At 34.3% G+C, this 15921-nt stretch overlaps 1 protein-coding gene across 3 annotated transcripts in view; it reads right to left on the bottom strand.

The window, feature by feature from the left end:
- CWC27 (CWC27 spliceosome associated cyclophilin) overlaps positions 1-15921 on the bottom strand; it is a 248828-nt gene that overhangs the window by 111893 nt on the left and 121014 nt on the right. The window lies entirely within an intron of this gene.

The raw sequence follows: 15921 nt of genomic DNA, 5'->3' as shown, positions 1-15921 counted from the left end.
CTTGTATTTATCGTAACACATACACTGAAAAGATTCGGGAAGTGGGGTGCTGCCCTAACAAAATCCTAAAGTTAAATTCATGTGAGTGGGTTTAGAACCTTATAGTGGACAGAAGCTGGAAGGACTTTGAGGAATCTGTCAATAAAAGTTTCAAAAATCCTGAAGAAACTGTTTGTAGAAGCACAATAGGCTTTGAGGAGACCACTGGTGAAGGCTTAAAGCAAAGTGAATGTACAAGAATGTTCACAGAAACACTATTCACAATAGCCAAGAAGTGGGAAAAACTCAAAGGTCTTTCAACTGATTAGCAGATAAACAAAATGTGGTATATCTAGTCAATGTAATATTATTTGTCAGTAAAAAGGAATAAAGTACCGATACATGATACAACATGGATACCTTGAAAATATGCTAAGTGAAAGAAGCCAGTCATAAAAAACTAAGGCAAAGATTTCTTATACCCAACACCAAAAAACTCAATCCAAAGTTGAAAAAAAATAAGTTAGGCTTCATCAAAATTTAAAAATTTTGTTTTTGAAAGAAATTGTTAAGAGAATGAAAAATTAAGTCACTGTCTGGGAGAAAATATTTTCAAATCATGTATCTGATAAAGGACTTGTATCCAGTGTACATAAAGAGCTCAAAATCCAGTAAAAGATAAACAACATGGTAAAAATGGGCAAAACATTTAAATAGACTTTTCACTAAAGAATATATACTGATGACAAATAAACATATGAAAAGATGTTTAACATCATTATTAATTAGAGGAATGCAAATTAAACCACAAGGTAACATTACAAACTATTAGAATGACTAAAGTTACAAGTGACCGTAGGGGCTTCCCTGGTGGCGCAGTGGTTGAGAATCTGCCTGCCAATGCAGGGGACACGGGTTCGAGCCCTGGTCTGGGAAGATCCCACATGCCGCGGAGCGACTAGGCCCATGAGCCACAACTACTGAGCCTGCGTGTCTGGAGCTTGTGCTCCGCAACAAGAGAGGCCGCGATAGTGAGAGGCCCGCGCACCGCGATGAAGAGTGGTCCCTGCTTGCCGCAACTGGAGAAAGCCCTCGCACAGAAACGAAGACCCAACACAGACAAAAATAAATGAGTAAATAAATAAATAATAATAAAAAAAATAATAAAGGAGTTCCTTTAAAAAAAAAAAAAAAGTGACCATAACATTGCTAATGAGGATGTGGAGTAACAGAATATCTCACACACTATTTGCAGGAATGTAAAATGGCACAACTAGTTTGGAAAACAGTTTGACAGTCTTTAAAAAGTTAAACATACAAAACATACACCTATCACATGATCTAGACATTCCACTTCAAGATATTTATCCAAGAGAAATAAAAGCATATGGCTATATAAAAATTTGTGGCATATCTATATCATGGGCTACTATTTAGTATAAAAGGAATAAATTACTGATATACACAATAACACAGATAAATCTCAAAATACTTATGCTGAGTGAAAGAAGCCATACCAAAAAAGGGTACATACAGTACATAATTCTATTTAAATAAAATTCTAGAAAATATAAAATGTTTTATAGTGATAGGAAGGACTTAAGTGGTTGTCTGGGGATTGGTGAGGGCATTACCAAGGGGCATGAAAACATGTTGGACCTTGAAGAATATGTTCATTATCTTGATTGTGGTGAAGGTTTCTCAGGTGTATACAAATGTCAAAACATGTCAAACTGTTCACTTTAAATTATTCCTCAATAAAGCTGTTAAAGAAAAAAAATTTTTTTTCTGTGTTCAAATTAATGTTTGTGGATTCTGTCTGTGACTGGGTCCTTTCTGATACCCACCCAATTTAAAGTAGCCCTCCAGTCACTATATTACATTGTCCTGTTTTATATTATTTTCTTAGCCCTTACTATCTGAAGTTAATTTGTTTATTATTTGTTCTTCTGTACTCTTCATTTTAACATGGATTCATGCTCCAAAATATATCTTGAGTTTCTTTCATTCTTATTTTCCTTTCCCCTTACATTATAAATTATATAATTATCCATTTAGACAGAAAAGTCAATTTCATTCATTCCTTCAGCAAATATTTGTTGAATGCCTATTATTTTGCCAGTCACTGTGTCAAGTATCAAGCATAGGGAGGAAATGAATCAGCTATGACTCCTGCCTGGCGGGGCACCCTTCCAACTATTGCTCTACTTATTGCCCTTCATTTTATGGTGAAATCTTACTTATCTCAAAACCTGGCTCAGATACTCCGTCAGGCTTTTCCTGACCAAATAGACTACCTGCCTCTTTGTTCTTCCTAGGCCTTGGCTTATACTATGTAACAGAATCTGCTAATTTTTTCCATGAATTCATTCTCTCCTTTTACCTTTTAGTGATAGAACAAACACTCATCTCCCCACTCCTGACACTAAATTCTAGCCAGGCATTTGGACACCCAACTGTAGTCTAGCCTTTTGTAGAGCTAGGCATGGCCATGTGATTTCAGGATAATATGATATGAGTGAAAGTGCTATGTGCAACTTTTGGATCATCTTTAAGATGAAGCATTTGTCTGGTACTTAATCTTTCCTCTTCCCACTTGCTAGAACACAGACATGAAGGTGGGCAATGTGGACAATGAAAATACCCTCGGAAATGGCAGAAAAACAAAATGAAAGAAACTTTGGTCCTTGAATCACCTGCTGGCCCTGAAGTGTTTACTCCTGCATGGTCTGCATGAGAGAAATAATCCCCAATCTTACCTAAACACTGTATTTTAGAGTTTCTGTCTATCTGTTTCTCTCTCCCACTCTTTTTAACAGCAACTTCTTTTGTAGCTAATAAAAACAGCACTGTTAATAGAAACTTCCCCTATGGAACTCCTTGTACAAAGTAAGTAGATCTTATTTTCTCTGGACTGGAAGGACATCCAATAAAGAGCAAGTGACAAATGTCTAAGACAACAAAATAAAATCAATTTCCCGGTTATCTACTATGTGTAAGGGACTAAGAAGTTATACTAGCAGTAATTTATTATTGCAGCCCTGTTTTGTAAGAACTGTTTTCTGGTACTTCCCTGGTGGCGCAGTGGTTGAGAATCCGCCTGCCAATGCAGGGGACACGGGTTCGAGCCCTGGTCCGCGAAGATCCCACATACCGCGGAGCAACTAAGCCCGTGCGCCAGGACGACCGAAGCCCGTGTGCCTAGAGCTAGTGCTCCGCAACAAGAGAAGCCACAAAAAGTTTAACACTTAAAAAAAAAACCTGTTTTCTATTTTACTGATTCCTGCTCTTTATTATTTCCTTCTTTCTACTTCATTGGGTTAATTTTGCCTGCTTTTTGTCTTTTCTAAAGCTTCTTTACATGGGAAGTATTTTTAGTAATTTCCTAAAATATAAGTATCTGAAGCTATGATTTTCCTTCTAAGTACAGTGGTGGACACATCAACATATTTGGAAATCAGTAACTGTTTAAAATCAGTCGTTACTAATTCTTAACAACTGCATTTTGTCAGAGAAGGTAGTCTGTTTGAAAACAGTCATCTGAAATCTTTCTTTCTTCAAGAGTGCTGGAAAAGAGTGTGCATTCTGAAGCTGTTGAGTGCAATATTCTCTTCAGGTGCATTATATCAAGTAAGTTAACTGTGTAGTCCAAATCATCTATAGTTTCATTAATTTTTCCATATACTTTTTAAATCAGTTACTGAGAAAAAAGTAGTAAAATCTCCCACTATGATGAACTTATTTACTTCTTATTATAGGTCTATCAATTTTTACTTCATACATTTTGAGTCTGTGTTATTGGGTCCATTCAGGTTTAGGACTGTTAAATCTTCCTGGTAAATTGAAATTTTTGTTATTAGGTAGAGACCCTCTTTATGCCTAATAATACATTTTGCCTTAAAGATTTAATTGTACAATATATTTAAGATGTTTCTCAGGTAAGTAGTACATGATTAAATTTCTTTTTTCAATCCAGTTTGAAAATCTTGGTCTTTTAAAGTATTTGACCTTTTTTTTTTTTTTTCCACACACACACACTGTATTTTATTTTTACAAGAGATAAATAGACTGACACCAAGCCTTGTACATGGATGACCGCAACAAAAGCAACAATGATTGCAATTACCAAACATGAAACACACTCATACTATGTCATAATATTGACATTCAGTTCAGTAATCCTCCACTGTAACAGCTCCTTTACTTTGCAGTGAAAATTGATTTGTATATTCTTTGCCTCTGAGTCCTTGTGGGATTTTTTTTTTTTAAATTCAGACAGAAAGTCACAAAAATTATACTCATCCTCATCAGTTCACTCAGTCCCATGTAATTAATTTTTTTTTCATCTTGATCTTTTGTTAGCACTTTTATGAGTTCATCAGTTTTTCATTAGAGTTCTGAAAATGCTTATTCATTCAGTTCAGCAGTACAGTCAGTTACCAGAAACCTGTACTTGTCAGAGTCTTTTCCATGAATTTCTTGAAGATGAAACCCTTTTATAGGAACATATTTGCAAAATCATCAGAGTACACCCAGAACTGTCTGTAAATGACAGAAGACTTAAAAATGACCATGGTTAAAGATTTGATGAAAGTTCATAATAATGCAGTTGACAAGAAAATTAGTTATTTCTGAGATATACATTTTAAAGTAATAACTAGGATTATTGCTTATAACATTATACCAGAACATATAAGATTTTTAGAAGTTTCCTGTAATATCTGAAACATTTATATTAACATATTTCCATACAAATACAAATATAAGATTTTTAGAAATTTCATGTAATGTCTGAAACATTTATATTAACATATTTCCATACATATTTCCATACAAATACAAATATAAGATTTTTAGAAATTTCATGTAAAGTATTTGACCTTTTGCATTATTTCAATATAATTACTAGTATATCTTTATTTTATTTCTCCTATCTTATTTTGTACCATTATTTTTAATATCTTGTCCAGACTACATTTCGTTTTCTCTTTTTTCTTCTCTCCTTTTGGGTTCAATTTTTCCTTAATCCATCTTTTTCTCTACCAGTTTGGAAGTTATGACCTTTTCCAATTCTTTTAGTAGTTTTCTTTAAAATATTAACATGCATATTTAGTGTGTTAAAGTCTAAAGTTAATTTATATCTTTACCTTCTTCCCAAATAAGGACCACACAATGCTTTTCCAAACTTCTTTTATCTGCTCCTCAAACTTATATTGTTATTATGTATTTAATTTTATCTTCATTTTTAACACATTATTGTTATTTTATTCATTCAACGTTTATTTAGATTTACTCATATACCTACCACTTTCCACATTCCTTTCTCTTTGCAGTACAGATTTTCCATGTGGACTCACCTACCTTTTGCCTAAAGTATGTCTTAGAATTTCTTTTAGTGAAGGTATGCAGGTAGCAAAGTCTCTCCGTTTTTGTTTCTCTGAAGAATATTTTCCCTCAGTACACTGAAGATAATATCCTGTCTTACGTCCTCACTTGCTGCTGTTGAGAAATCAGTTCTTGCTTTTTTAAAGATGTCTTTTCTTTCCTGCTGCTTTTAAGGTCTCTGTGCTGAATGCTATAAAGTATTGTCATGATGTGTCTAGATCTGTATTTTTAAAAAAATATTTATTTATTTATATTTTTTGGCAGCGTCGAGTCTTAGTTACGGCAAGCAGGCTCTCTAGTTAAGGCACGTGAGCTCAGTAGTTGCAGTGTGCAGGTTTAGTTGCCCCATGGCACGTGGGATCTTAGTTCCCCAACCAGGGATCGAACCCGTGTCCCCTACATTGGAAGGCGGATTCTTAGCCACTGGACCACTAGGGAAGTCCCTAGATTTGTATTTATTTTTATTTTTTTAATCCTCTATTCATTTAAAAAAAAAAAAAACTTCTTTACTCTGTGAATTGAACTCTTTCATTAAAGAGAATTTTCAGCTATCATCTCTTCAACTATTGCCTCTATTTGCCCTTTGATCTCCTCCTAGAATTTGATTAGACATTTATTAGATTTTCTTTCTCTTCTTCCAGGTCTCCTATCTCTTGAGCTGAATTCTACATAACGTTGTTTTTTTTGGGGGGGGGGGGAGTTTTTTTTTTAAAATAAATTTATTTATTTATTTATTTTTGGCTGCGTTGGGTCTTAATTGCTGCACGCGGGCTTTCTCTAGTTGCGGCGAGCGGGGTCTGCAGTGCACGGGCTTCTCATTGCGGTGGCTTCTCTTGTTGCGGAGCACGGGGCTCTAGAGCGCAGGCTCAGTAGCTGTGGTGCACGGGCTCAGTTGCTCCGCGGCATGTGGGATCTTCCTGGACCAGGGCTTGAGCCTGTGTCCCCTGCATTGGCAGATGGATTCTTAACCACTGTGCCACCAGGGAAGCCCAAAATAATGTTTTCAATTCTGTCTTTCAGTTCACTCACGTTCTTCTTAGCTGTGTCTAATTTGCTAAAAAAAACCTCTTGAATTTTTAATGTCAACTATTATATTTTTTATTTCCAGGAAATTTACTTAGTTTGTTTTAAAATTCATTTGTTCTTTATATTTTAAACTTATCATTTCTTGAAATATATTACATATACTTACTTAACATTTAGTGTCTGAATAAAGTCTGAAGGTTTTGTGAGTCTGATTCTGTTCTCTGTTGTTTCTATTAGCTTTTTGTCAGGGTGCCTGGATTGGTGTGTGTTTGTGTGTGTTTTCATTCAGAGCTACTCATTTTTTTTTGAATTTTAAGAACAGGGGATGAAAGCAGGTTCCTCCTGAAAGGATTTATGTTTGCTTCTATCAGACTTATGTGGGCACTAAGAATCCAGGAGTACTCCCAACTAACTTCATGGCTGGAGGATTTTGAGGCCACCCAAGCAGGGTGAATTGTCACTCCAAACTGATGAGAGAACTGCCTGTGGCTAGACTTCCTAGGAAATGCTCTTGTCCCAAAATACTCTGTGCCATGATTTAAGACAGGAAGTTTTCCTTGTAGTCCTCTGATGGGTAAAGTGACTCTGTTTAATTCTCCCTGCCACTAATGATGAGATCCTTTGGGCCCCCAACTACATGGGACAGTCTTCTATTAGAGAGCCCCTACCTCAGGAAGACCTTAGGTTTTACATTCTCTCTTGGTGAGACCTCAAAAAACAATGCTCCAGTTCACCCACTTTAGCAAATGTCACTAGAGTTAAAGCTAGACCTGGTTCCCCACTTACTTTTTTTAGTTCACACTTTTACTTATTCCCTGGTGTGAGTATTTCTTGTGGTTTTTTTTTTTTTTTTTTAAGTTCATAGGAGCACATGAGAAGATGTTTTTATAGTATATCTAACATTTTTAGTTGCTTTTAGTGGGAGGATCAGTTTGGATTCTTAGTCCGCTACGTTATTAGAAATGGACATTTTCTACAACATTACAATTTTTGTCATTCATTCCAAAATTACATGTTTAGTCTTTGAAAAGGTGCAACAAGTATAATAATTATGTGCTATTTAAAGGACTCTAGGTTTGTTGAGAAGGTTTTAAAAGAAACAATTACTCGCACTAAAACCAAAGTGGATTTTAATAAATGACAATTAAAAATTTACACTGTACCTACTCAAGATTGGATCAAATTGAAGAATGGAGTTGTGGAAAGAACACTGGACTGGAAACCTGGGGACCTCAGTTCTAGTCCTACTACTTTACTGTGTGATTTTGGGTAAGCCCCTTAATTGGCTGGCCTTTGGTTTCCTATATATAATAGAGAGGTAGGGCTGGATTCTCCTTTCAGGACCAAAACTCTGTGACTGCACAGAACTAGGTGATGTAGAGTATACCCAAAATAGAAGTTTCTGATGCTCAAGACATTGCTTAAGGCAAGCCTACTTTCACATTTTAAACATACTGCAGCATGTTTTAAATAAGCTTACACACTAGTGTGGCCTTTAAAAAAAATCAGTATAAACTACTTTTGTACTTCAAATAGATTCTTAATGATTCTTAATATTTTGACATGTTCTTAGTTCTGATAACTTCATTATTCTCTTCGTCCTTTCTGGCATTTCAAAATTTTTCATGTAGCTATTACAACTTATGGATTATCTGGTTTTTGCATGAAAAATTACTAATACTCAAAAGCTGCATCTGAATCATCTGCCAGGAGTTTATGTGAAGAATTTTGAAAATATAACCATTTAAAACTGTCAGCATATTGCATTAATCATTAAAAAAAATCAGCCTAATACCACACAGATTAAATTGTCCAAAGTAAGTTTTAATGCAACATATTCACAGGTTTACACTATAAAGTTGTGAAAAGAATATCTTTTTCAAATTTGATTAAGTGCTGCAAGATGTTGAAGAAACTCAGCACTCAAATGAATTATATGTTTGATGTCATTTTTGGCAAAGCCTCAGAAAATGTCACATAAAAGAAAAACATCTTACTTAAAATAAGGTCTTGACAGCAGTCTGGAATAGTTAACAACTCCATTCCCAAATGGGATTGCTGGTTATAATCAAACTCTTAATGATGGTATTAGTTCCCCCTTGAGACAATTTAAATACCCAAACAAAACAAAAAACATGTGCACGCACACATACGCAGCCCTCACCTCTTTTATTTTCTAAAGTGGACAAATTTATAATTATTTCAATTCAGGTTCCAAATATCTAATCTGATTACAAAGTTTCCTTGCAGATGTGTCAGTGGCCACTTGAGAAATGACAAGACGGCAGGCTACCAGGCAATGTCAGTCAGTATTTTCTCATTTTGTTTTAATTTATGAGAGGTATAAATAATTCCCATCAGCGATGGAGATGTAGACCCTGAGTGTCAGTGCCCTCACATCTTCTAAACCCTAGAGCTGAAAACGGTGGGAATTTTTCATCTCTCATTTACATTTATACAGTTTTTGTATCCATCATCTTCTAAATCTTACTCTGCCAGATATGAGAGAGTTAAGAGGAAGAAATACCTCTAAAAGCAACTTGTCCATTTAAGAGTTAACAGTCAATTTCACTTGGAAAGTTTGAAAAAAAAGCATATTATGAAAAGCTTATGATAAAATAACATTATGGAAAATAATATACATGTGTGTTTCTGGCATGAAGATTAAAAAGTCCAGAAAAATAAATATCACAGAGTTAACCATGGCTGTCTTTGGAAGAAGTATTATGGGGTGATCTTTCTTTTTCTCCTTTATGCTTTTCTACATTTCTGATATTTTTGCAAAGGACATATGTTACTTTTACAATTGGAAGAAATAATACAGCTTTTTTTTTTTAAAGAGACAGTTATGCCCAAAGGTTAATATATACCTGTATCAATTAGCAAACCTATTTTTAATGGGTTAGGAATGGCATCGATATTAATAAAAAGAAGACAAATTGCAGTTACTAAAAATATAGCTTAAGGCTTTTGTCAGATTTCGCACATTGGAATTATATCAGTCACCAGGCAGAAAGAATGCTTATTAAAAAAATTATATTAAGACAGTGAAGGGCAGCAAAGAGGTACCCCTAACACATTGGTTTTTAAAAGTAGCAAGAGATGAGTCCTAAGTAACTACTAGGAGGTCTGCAAGATGGCACAGAATGCAAGAAAATAAAATTAAATATGCCCATAGCATATGGTTATCAAAGTAAAGCTCAGCAAGATTTGTTCACGATAGCTAGTGAGAAGTTTGAGATGGACTGTCCAAAAAAAGAACAAAGTACTTTATGGATTCTCACATTAAAGGTGATCATCTCTTACTCACTGTATCAAAAGATTAAATTCTTGGTCTAATTGTGAGGGTATGTACATCTTTAAACTTGCTATACCCCTTTAAAAGTCTTTATTATTTTAAAAATTATATTTTTGAAAAATATACTGTTAAAAATAAAGCATGCTTTCTGGCACATAAAGGTAGTAAAATGCATTCAGTAAAATTTCACTTGAGAGACTGTCCTGGCTACAAAGGGAAGCTTCATTTTTCTAGGACTTCTAGTAAATGAGGTGTTCCACACAATTACATATTTCAGATAAGAGAATCTTATCTTTAACTGATTAAAATAATTAAAAACTTTTTTTTTTACCAATTAGGTTAGAACGATTGCCTATTCTCTGCCTTATTAAACAGTAATAAATAACATCTAGACTTTTCTTAATGAATCAGGATCAGTATAATAAGTGTCAATTATTTGAATACTGACCTGCTTTCAGAATATAATGAAGTATCATCTACAGCAAATATATCCATAATATTCCACTACTATGTTCTTGTGTTTCCTTACCTAATGTCAAGTGGTCACGTATCACCTCCTACTGCTACCTGAATCGATGTCCCTAGCCATGCCTTTCTCTCTCACTTTAAAAAATTTTATATTATTTTTAGTCCTATAAAATAGTAGGCTAGAAAGATCCACAGGGAAGTCCCTGCCCTGGGTTTTCTTTTGCTTGTTTATTTATTTATTTTCTAATCCTTGAGGTACACTTTATATACCATCAAGTTTACCCTTTTAAAGAGTACTGCCCCACACTTTTATTATTCTTTAATCTGTTTTTAACTTAGAACCAGGTAATCAATTTATTAGCACCATGCCCAAAGTAAGAATAAACAGAGTATTATTGATGGCTGGACTGAGAGGTTTTCTATGAGTCAAGGGCAAATATACTTTCACTTTTCCATGTAAATAACATTAAAAGTTACCAATATATTAAGAGTAGACTATGGGAAAAATAGGTCTGATACTTCCAGCCTCCAGGAACAAAATGATGACTTAAGGCTCCCTGAAGAGAGCTAACTGCTTTGGAAAACAGGACCAGTTTGCTCAGAGAGGAATTAATTCTACATGGTATCAGGCACAACATAGAGCTAACATTCCAGAAGGGTTTCTGTTTCTTATAAAAACCAAGATTAAGCTAATTTAACATTATATGTTAGATAGATGAAAAGTAGTCAAAAACTATATACTTTCACAACCTATCAAGCCTGAGAGGCCCTCGTCTGACTTAATCCAGCATTAAAAAGATAGTTTGAAGAGACCTGAAATGGCCCAGTGCAATTTGAGAGGTACTAAGCACCTCAGGGATGTGTTTCATGAAGAGGCTTTAAAATTGTTTCTTGATTTACAAGCTCAGATTGCTCTTCCTACTCTAATTTCTGGCGCTAGTCATAGAGCAGGTATTGTGTGCTTGGAACTTTGAAAAGAGGATCTGACACCTTATCTCCCTAGAGCTGATTAGAGAAGAAGTCCAAACGCATATCTCTATGTGACTATGTTCAGTTTGGTGCTGCTTTTGATATGATGAAACTTAAAGAAATCTGGAAAGGACTTAGAGACATAATTTAACAAAAAGGATTATATAGTTTATTAAAGAACTTGACAGAGCCAACACAGGAAACCAACTATCTCCAATTAACTATCAATCTTATTCAAAATTTATTACCCCCTACAAAAATCCTATGCACAGGCCTGGATGATTTACAGTGGGACTAAAGAGACTCCCAGGCTGTAAACAGGATTGTCCTGCAGTACATCTCTTTTGACATTGCTGGTATCTAAAGTAAAACACCACATTCCTTGTTTATTTAAATTGGGATGTTAGAGCCTACTGCAGATTTTGTATTCAACTAAGAAATGTAATTTTTTTGAATTTTAGAGTCAAATTTCATGCTGCTATAAAAATTCTCATTATATGACTATAATAATGGCTGTATTCCTTCACATTCTATTTCTTTCGTTTACTGAAGCCTTCTTTATACATTACCTGAGGCCTTTAAAAAGTAAATAGGTGGCAAAGCAATGGCAAAAATTATGAGGTTATATTTTTGTAGTGCTTTTCTCCATACACAGAGGCATAATTATATTTATTATCTGACAATATCTTTGTGATATAAGAAACAGCAGATCTTGAGCTTTACTGGGAAGACTGAAGAGAAAAATGGATGGTCCCATACACATTTTTACTACATAGAGAAGCTTTTTACTACATTGGTGTTAAAAAGATTAATACGTTGACTCAATTATAAGTATATACTTTCATACTAGGGCAGAGATGTTAAGAGGTTTCTGGGTTGTAGATCAATATTCTTTCTTAGGGGGCAGCTTTGTTGAGGCATAATTGGCATACAAATGAGCTGTACATGTTTGAACGTGTACAGTTTGATGGGTTTGGACATGTACGTATGCTCATGGCACTATCACTACAATCAGGTAATATCAAATGGCAATGTATTTTGGACTGTTTAATTGTATGGGGCCCAAAGTATTTATTGATGCAAAAGTAACAATCTTTCTTTCAAATGACTTTTAATTATTTTATTTTCTGTCATAATGGAACTGAAGGAATTAATAAAGAGTAAATACAGCAAAACATTAAAAAAATTAAAATAGCACACCTTATTTATCTTAGAATTTCTATATGGAGAAACAGATGGATCCTGATTTCAAAGTAACTTGTCTCAGGTAATAGAATAGATTTAGAAGCAGAACTATGGTTAGAATATAAATTCCTAATTATCTATACAAATCTGGCTAAGGATCTAGCCCAGGAAATTGGATAAGGATTATAAAATCAAAGGAATATTACTCCCTGATCAAAGGTGGTTTCCTAAGATGACAGAAGCCCTGAAAAAGTATCACATCTATTAGAGCACCTGGCTAAATGGGAGACCTCCATTCATGCAAGGACAAAACTAGGTAAATTAATGCACGGACATTAGAACACAAAGCTTTCTTGTACTTATGGGTTTCTTTCCAAGTGCTTTTAATGTGAGAATAATACATTAAATTCTAAAATAAAGTGGCAGTAGTCAGCAAGTGTTAGACTTGCCAGATTAATTCATAGAATCAGGAAATAATACTACTGGAAGCTTTACTTAAGAATGTACCTAAGTTCACACACACATACCTTTTAAGAAGGAATATGATTATAAAAATGCAACTGTGAAAACACAGTTAAGGAAAGCTTATTTTGAGATTTTAATTTATGTCATATTTATATGTAAACATATTGATTATAGGCTTTAGCTCTAAAACAGTATTAAAATTCATATTTTCAGGACTTCCCTGGTAGCGCAGTGGTTAAGAATCCGCTTACCAATGCAGGGCACACGGGTTCAATCCCTGGTCTGGGAAGATACCACATGCCGCGGAGCAACTAAGCCCGTGCGCCACAACTACTGAGCCTGCGCTCTAGAGCCCGCGAGCCACAACTACTGAGCCCACGTGCGTGCCACAACTACTGAAGCCCGCGGGCCTAGAGCCTGTGCTCCGCAACAAGAGAAGCCACCACAATGAGAAGCCCGCGCACCGCAACGAAGAGTAGCCCCCGCTCGCCACAACTAGAGAAAGCCCACGTGCAGCAACGAAGACCCAACGCAGCCAAAAATAAATTAATTAATTAATTTAAAAAATAGGCTTAAAAAATTCATATTTTCAATTTGTAGATTTGGATAGGAAACAAAATGAAACCATGAATAACTATATTTTTCTCTTACAAATGTAAAATTATTATTTTTACATAGCACTATAAATTTATTAAACGTCTTCTCATTACCTAATTTACTTCTTTCAAGCAACTTGAAGGATGCACAGGCATTTTATCCCTGGATTTATGATAAGAAAATGGAGTCACTAAGGCTTAAATAACCTCACTGCTAGTAACTGAAATTGAGTCTTAATACTTTCCTGTTTACTTTGAAATATAATATTCCAAAGCATTCGTACAACCATTAGTGTTTCATATAATGAGCACCTAGTATTACTGTCAAAATTTGTATTAAAAATAGTAAATTCTTCTTAGTGAAGAATTCCAAGTAATAAAAGTAGTACTAATCAGGGAAATAGTCACCATTAGAACACCACAGTAAATAACTGTTGCCTATAGGCAATATCCATCAATGGATGCTAAAATTAGTGTGAGGAAGCTTGAAAAGAAACAGGATATTTGTAGAGTTGCAAAGTATCTTCCCCTCCCTTACTTATAATCTCATAGGGAAAAAGAGTAACTTAACAGTGTAGCAACTAAGCAGAAACCACCTTAACCAAGTGATCATGGTAATATCACCAATAAAAAGACAACAGACATCTTGTTACCTCCGGTACAATGCACTGGGAAGGACATGCCACTTATGTGGCAATCTTTCCAAAAAATGTGTAGCCTCAATCTAATCATGAGAAAACATGAGACAAACTCAATTGAGACATTCTACAAAATATCTAACCAGTGTCAAGTTCATGAAAGAGAAGAAAGGATTGAGGAACCGTCACAAATCAGAAGAGACTAAGGAGACATGATGACTAAATGCAATATGGAATTCTGGAAGGAATCACAGAACAGACAAAGGGCACAGGTGGGAAAACTGGTGAAATTCTAAGAAGGTCTGCAGTTAGTAATAGTGCCGTGTTAATATTAATTGCTTGGTTTGGATCATTGTACTATGGTTACACAAGACCTTAACATCTGGAAACTCTCAATTTTTGTAACTTCTCTGTAAGTCTAAAATTATTTCAAAATAAAACAATAAAAAAATAAATAACATGGCCCATTCTGAGACTAGAAGAAAAACGATAGCAACCAAATGATTGCTTTCTTTGGGAAGTTAATTTAACTGTCTCTCAGATTTAGGGAAAATCCAGGTATTTCTAGATGATATAAGAAAAATTAAATTCAGAAAAGTAATATATATATTACTCTAAAAGTAATATATAATTCTCATTCTAATTATGAAATAAAAAGATTTTTAACCTGGCTAACTTTCATATAAATAGACTGAAATAAGCTCCAGAAGAATCTTCTTTTTGTGTGTGTGTTAAGAAATCATTCTTTTAAGATTCAAATCTTTCTTTACCTAATTGTATTAAGTATTTCAAAGGCAGACAAATAAATCAACACAGCACTGTTTATGTCTAATACAGGCCTTAACCATACAGCTCTATTTCAGTAATTTCCTACTGCAATTCTCTGACTCCTACTAGATCATGAACTATGTACAAAGGCAAGAACCATCCACTGCCAACTTCATAGCCCTAGTCCATCATGGCTCTTCAGATGGGGTGGGAGAATAATAATTACTAGCTCAAAAATGAATAAAAAATTAAAATAAAACATCTTTCCAGTTAAAAGGAATTACTTTCATATATTTAAAATGCTTTTTAATTATAAGAAACAGTCCCCTGGGAAAATTATATATAAACTTAAAATTAAATAATCCTCACTGTATTCTTTCAAATACAATATTTGAAAATCTTGTACTCTTTCAAATCTCAATATTGCCAATATAGCTTCTTTCTAATCTGGGTTACATTTTACTCATATGATCTAGTCACATATAAGTCTATCCTTTCCTTCAAATTCCGTTTATAATTTGTGTCATTCTGGTGAGTTAACTTTTTAATAATTTGTTTCACTCAAACATATTTTGGTGATTCTAAGTTCTACATCAAGTACCTGCCTTTACTATAATAGTCACTGGGGACATGGTACAAATAATCTTAAGAACTATGAGCTTTAGATAGTTACGTGGTATTACTTGTGCTACTTAAAATAAATAATAATGCCTATGGCCAAATGCTGTACCACTGTTCTGTATTGGAATACGTATTCTTTAAGGCTAGATATTACATCTTATGCTTTGATATATCTCCAGTGACTGTTATAGAACCTAGTAGATAAAAATATTCATGCTTTCCAAAAGCATGAGGCTACACAAGATATATGCACAAAGCAAATTTGTTAAGCCAAATTTAGTGTACGTTATTAAAGGTAACAATCAAATTTCTGATCATGTTCACTGAATCTACAATGTATTTTATTATTGTAAAAAGAAGACAGATTCGAGAGTTCCAATTGTTATTTTGGAAATTGAATATTACATGTTTTATAGCTGAAACAGTTTTAAACTAAAGATCTTCAGTAAAAAAGCTTTTTTGAAGCTATTCTAGAGCTTTATTAAAAAAATCACAGTACAATAAAGAAATATTTAACCTGTGT

Source organism: Balaenoptera acutorostrata, chromosome 2, assembly GCF_949987535.1.
Source record: "Balaenoptera acutorostrata chromosome 2, mBalAcu1.1, whole genome shotgun sequence".
Classification (NCBI taxonomy): Eukaryota; Metazoa; Chordata; class Mammalia; order Artiodactyla; family Balaenopteridae; genus Balaenoptera; species Balaenoptera acutorostrata.
This window is presented reverse-complemented; position numbering and strand designations above follow the sequence as displayed.